We start from the raw sequence: 6,000 nt of genomic DNA on the forward strand, positions 1-6,000 counted from the left end.
AATGCAATCTCTTTCAGTAAAAGTGGAGAAAAGGGGAAGTTTTTTTTTTTTTTTGGAAGAAAGAGCATGGGATTCTCCACTGATAGTTCTTTTTTCTTCCCCCCACTGATAGTTCTATTCACTGTGAATCAGATGGCTAGATTATCTGCTAAGAGTATAGACATGTGAAAGGATGAGAGATTTGAGAAGAAGTGAAAATGCTTAAAATAGATTCTGCACAGGACAGAACCATGAACTGACATGGAAAACTCTAAAAAAATTCCTTGATGGGCAGTTGGGAATGGTGACCATGGATCTACAGGAGTACAAATCTAGATGATAGATTTTCCCCTGCTGGTTTCAGCAGCTCAGTTCAAGCATTAGAGAAGGTAAAAGGTTGAAATGGTTGAGAATTTGCTACCAAATGCTACAGAAGGATAATGATACAACTGAGCGTTCTGAAATGAGTGACCAAAGATGAGGTGAAAGAGCAGGTGTAATGGAGGTAACTGAAGAAGAATTAGAAAGACACTAAGCAAAGAGTGGGAGATTTGACTTTTGGATTTCAGAAGTGGACCTACTTTAGTCCTGCTCCCCTACTCCCAAGCACATCTCTGACAATAGCCCTACCTCTTTGCTGGGGCTCCAGCTCTCAGCAGGGTGCAGTTTGTCCTTTTTTTCCTTTTACTTGTCAGTTTCTCTTTGGTCCTCACTACCCCTTATTTGTTCATGAACCCTGCCCACACCTCTGCAAGTAGTCCCTTTATTAAAACCTCCTTATTTGAACCATCTGGCATGAATTCTGATTCCTGCTGAGACCCTCATTTATCCAGATACACATCACGTCAATCACATGGAGCTTTCATTAAAATTAAACTAAAACCAAATATTCCTGGCTTTAACCTTGTTTTGTCTTTCAGTAAAACTACAATGAATGAAAGTTAAAATATTATACCCTCCAATATCACATAACTTTATAAATGGAAAAGGCCTTTAAAAATCATCAAATCTTACAGATGAAACTATGAGCCAACCTTGCCAAGAGCAGCACAGCCAGCAAGTAGCAAAAGGAGAATTCACTCTTCATTGCACCATGATTACTAAATGCTAACTCTGTGCCAGACATCACTCTAGTTGCCTATTTGCATCCATGTTAGGCAGCTTACATTCTAATTAACTAAATCCCATATCTTCCAAATCCCAGTGTCCACTGTTCTTTCCACTACTGGCACCGAGACTTATTTTAAGAAGGAAACAGTAGGTAGAGAGAATAATTAAAATCAAAACCAGAAATTAAGACTGGGATGCACCAGTCTTAAATACTACCAATGGTATTAAGTTAAAGAATGTTCACGAAGCTTTTGAGCAAGTCTAATACAATTTTCTTGGGGTAAAAAATGCACGACAAATCACTCTCAAACTCCTCTGCCTTTCCTTCATGGCACTCCATAAGCCAAAATGCACTTACTTTCCAGCCTATGGGCCTTTGTTTTTGGTGTACTAACCAGATATTCCTGTGCCTTCCCTATGAAGGGCCATGTCCTCCCCCAACAAGGTCTGACCTCTGTCTAACCCCAACAGATCCTTCCCCTCTCTGAATTCCTGCTGTACTTACACTCAATATCATAGTTTTGTTCTTAGCTATTCTTTAATTAAGAGAGTAAAAATGCCCCTTCTGAATCTAGCCTATTGTTTTATTTCTAATGTGTGTGTCAGGTATATGCTAGAATTGGGAGATACACAAATGACCAAGACTACTAACTCCTGTCCAGCCAGAACTTGGCCTTTTGACAGATTATGTAAATACCCGTGATACCTACAGCCCACAAGACAACACAGGCATAGGATAGTGCTAACTGGTTAAAGGATTCACTGAGCTGGAAAATTTCAAACCAGGAAGAGCACTTAAAAATAATCTATATTCATATATTCCCTGACTACAGAAAAAAGGAAACTGAAAATCAAAGAGGTTAAGTACAGGCTATGAAGCAGCTAGGTAGTAGCTCACAAACCAGTAAATGGTTGCTTTGACTCCTAAGCCAAAAAACCTTTTGACTCCCTGATTTTCAGAGTGAGAGCCAAAGATGACTCTGTGTGTGTCCACAGCTTCAAGAGTCATATTTCTTTACAAGTACTTTAAGTTTTTGTGTATCAAGAATAATTATTTTAAATTAACATAAACATACACTGAACCACATGATAGTACAACACTACTTACTACCATGCAATTTCACAAAGCACTCCAGGAGATCCTGGAGTGAACATATTCTTCACCATCTGAGAACAAACATTCTAGCATACTGTTTAGCAGAGTAATTAGTGTTAGTTCCCATGCCAGTCAATTTCAAAATCCTGCCTACTCAACATCGACCTAAAACTTATCCATTCAATTAATATTTATGCTCCTGAAATGTGGCAGGTGCTATACTAAAATCCTGGCTACATAAAAATAAATAACTTGAAGAATGGGTGAAAAAGTAATTTAAAAACTAACTATATAACTAGCATTTCTTATACGATGGCCTAATCCTGCCACTCCCTGTCACTAGAAATTATCCAAAGCACTTTATTAGAAGACTGCCTTTGCAAAATTTTTTGAGTACCAATTTCATTTCCCATAAGATTCATACATAACAGGCTCTCAAATATTAGAGGAATGAATGAAAATTTAATTAAGCGGGTCAATAATCATCTTTTCAAAAGGAGACAGTTCAAAATTACATTCAGTACAGAAAATTAAATGGTTGACATAAAAAAAGAAATTTCTGAAAATTCCAAGAGTTACTCCAAATTATGGTGGGGGATCCTTTGCTTTTCTGCTTAAATTAAGTTCCTATATAAACAGAAGAGAATATCTGAATAGTAAGCATACATCATCCTCTTTCTATTAGTCACCTTTGAGTTATCTAGCATACTTTGAGTCAACAACTTTTAACATACAGATGATCTTCAGGAAATTTTTGATTTTCAATTTGTTAGTAGAGTCGGCTACATAAAGCCTGGCCAGAATATACTGACTTTTATCAATAAAATATTGTTATGTATCAGGAGACTGAGCCACATAACCTTGGTTAGAACTAACTTTTCAATAGAGTGCATCCAAATGATTTAATTAGATGTGTCTGATTCTTTAGTATTTTTCAAGTTCTTGTCAGTTTACTCAGATTCGTTAAAAAAAGAAATGTCCTCATACTTACTATTGTGACTGACTTTTACCAATTAAGAATAGCTTATTTCCATTTAAAGACAAGCTTTTCAAGAACTGTTTCTTGGATATTTAGAAAGTGTCTACAAAATCCTGTGACACCAAGTTAAGCATCACCAGGCTTAAATGAGGGACGATACCGTGTTTGAATAGTGCAGGCTATAGAGCTTCAGTGCATGGTCTCAAAGGAAGTTGAAAAACTGAGTAACTACAGGCTAGTTACATAAGCTCTCTGGGCTTCCGTTTCCCCATCTGTAAAATGGGAATAATACAGCGCATCTACCTTTTGTATGGAGTAAATCAGTCAGTAAATATAAACGTTTAGAAGAGTCGAATAAAGGCGCATGGACAATGCTCAGTGTAACCTGATGCAAACCTAAGCAAAATATGCCACACATTCGCTCTTTGCGAATAAATTCTTACACCTGGCGCAGTGACAACTACGCAGGGGCGCCAGGGGCCGTGTGAGGCCGACTACAACAAACCCGTCGTGCTCTGGAGGCCCACGCCCGGCCTGGGGATGGGGGGCTCTGGGCCGCGCGGAGTTGGGGGACAGGAAACGCCCCGCGCCTTCCTCCTCACAAGGACTGGAGAGCGGTGCAGGAGGCTGACACCCGCGCTGGCGGACCACTTCCACCCGCCTCTCCGGGAGCAAGGCCAGCCGGCGCCCGCCGCCCTGCCTGTCCGTGCCTCCCCAGTCTGGACCTCAGCCAGGACTTCCAGGCTCCAAAACATACCTCAGGCCTGCCTGCCGCCCCCTACGGCCCGCAACGACAAAGCTCCCGGCGGCTCTCGCGAAAAGCTCCGGGGTAACAGCTGCCCCAACAGCCGGCGCCTTCACTTCCGCCCGCTGAGAGCGCCGAGGGCGTCGATCCGCCGAGTAGTCGAGCACCGAGTTCTCGATGGGCCAAGCCACTCTGGGAGGGGCGGGGCTGGCTTCCAGTAGGGCTGAAACTGAGGCTGGGGCCGGGCGGGGGCTGCAGGGGAATGGGTGGCAGTTGGGGCTAGCTGGAGGGTTTGGGGGCAGGGGGGGTGCTAAAGGGCTAAAGGCGAGGAGGAAGCGACCCGGAGCGGATCGCCGCGTGCAGCTGCCGTGCGGTGCCCTCGGATCACCTCGAGGACGATGTAGAATGACTTTCGGTCGGTTTCTGGTGGGATCTGCTCTGGTCAGGTCTATGTGGCTCCTACCTATGCCCTGGGAGTCCAGGTGACGCACAAAAGTCACAGGACCTCTGAAATTGTGGAAGAGAATGCCAGACTCTGAAGTGTTGTTGATTGAGTTAAATTTAGGGAACACCACCTTCGGCTAGGCGCTGTGCAGGGGATTAGGTACACAAAGGTGAATAAAAGGTAGTCACTTCCTTGAAAGTATCTCGCTGGACTGAGGATAAACTGTTGCATGGTAAGAGGGAAAATGTTACTAAGGGAGAGAATGCAGCAGTCTAGGCAAGAAATGACTGTAGTCTGCCCTGAAGAGGCAATGGTGGACATGGAGGGTAAGTGGTGACAGGAAACTGAGAAAATTCTCTTCTGGTTCCTTCTGCTTTATTAGCAAAAGGTGCATTAAGATCATCTGTGAAGATGGAGGATGGGATGCAAGAGAGTTTGGGAGAGAAATGGTGAAAGCTTTGTCTTGGATGTTGTGAAGCAAATTATTAAGAAAATATGACAAGATTTCCAGGCAGGGTTGAAAGCCCTCTTGGAATGAAAGCAGTCTGCGTACATGGGTATGTTTTGGCTGCTCTGGTGTAGGTAGAGAATTAGTAGAAAATTAGTTGTAAAACTGAGGATTCAGTTTTACAAGGTAGAAGGAGCAGCCAACAAAGGAGTTGAAAGTGTCTGCAAAGAAATGTTATTATGGAGGACCATGGAGTTCAAACTCTTGTGATAGGGTATTTAGAGGGATTGTTCTCATTGTCTTGGAACTGGCAACTTAGACTAGAAAAGGTGTCAGGTAACTGATCATATGTCCCACTCTGCATGAGAGAACTCTGGTTTTTGTTTGTTTTTTGGTGGGGGGGGGTGTTTGTTTGTTTTTTGATTTTTATTTTTTCTGTTATCCTGACCTAAGAAATAAGAGTGCCCCTGCCAAAATGTCCATTTAGACAATATGTAGTCACACTAAAGTCACTGCACATTATATAGAGAGCCGCAAACAATTGAGATCAGACCTCTTCAAGGCTTAGAAGGGATTCTGCAAGTGGTTCTAAGCAGGCAGTCTCTTTGCTGATCTGAGGCATGCAGGATAGGGACAAAGTTCTTGGAAGAGCTGGCTTGCCATTGGGACTATACATGACTTAAGAGTATGCTGTCTGCTTTTGGTCTAGAAATTATCAAAAGTATGAGAGCTATTTGAGTGACCAGTTACAGCTAAATGGAAAGGAGGGTAGCTATAAAGCAGAGGCACAACCATGGCAGAGATTTTTGCCATTTCTCTAAGAACTCAGACATGCACCTCACACAAACTTCATCTTTGGCTGATTTGTATGTCTCACATGAATGCCCACCAGAGAGCATCCACAGCAGAGGGGCTCAGACTACCCAGGGTGATTTGGCCACCCTCTGTCCTGGGCCTCCCCAGAGTTTATACAGTGGGTCTATGAGTGGTATAGCCACGATAGCAGGGATAGAGCTAAATGGACACCTTTCAACAAGACAGATCCAGATAGTGCATCCACTCCCTCCAGCTCCAAAGGCCAATGCGATCATTTGGCAAGTTGATGTGTTCAGACTCAGATACATATCCTGGATTTTGGTTTGTCTTCCCTGCCTGCAGAGCCCTGACAACCATCACTATCCAGTTGCTCACAGTGTCT

The 6,000-nt window shown here is 42.9% G+C and overlaps 1 protein-coding gene across 1 annotated transcript in view; it reads right to left on the reverse strand.

Annotated features, from left to right (window-relative positions):
- EXOC2 (exocyst complex component 2) overlaps nt 1-4,052 on the reverse strand; it is a 283,158-nt gene extending 279,106 nt beyond the window's left edge. Inside the window, exon 1 of the mRNA XM_045089602.1 lies at nt 3,922-4,052. The gene's annotated coding sequence lies outside the window, so the exon portion shown is untranslated. The remainder of the gene's footprint in view (nt 1-3,921) is intronic.
- Nucleotides 4,053-6,000: the final 1,948 nt, after the last annotated feature.

The sequence above is a fragment of the Mustela putorius genome, unplaced genomic scaffold, assembly GCF_011764305.1.
Source record: "Mustela putorius furo isolate JIRA1106 unplaced genomic scaffold, ASM1176430v1.1 tig00000117_pilon_pilon_pilon, whole genome shotgun sequence".
Classification (NCBI taxonomy): domain Eukaryota; kingdom Metazoa; phylum Chordata; class Mammalia; order Carnivora; family Mustelidae; genus Mustela; species Mustela putorius.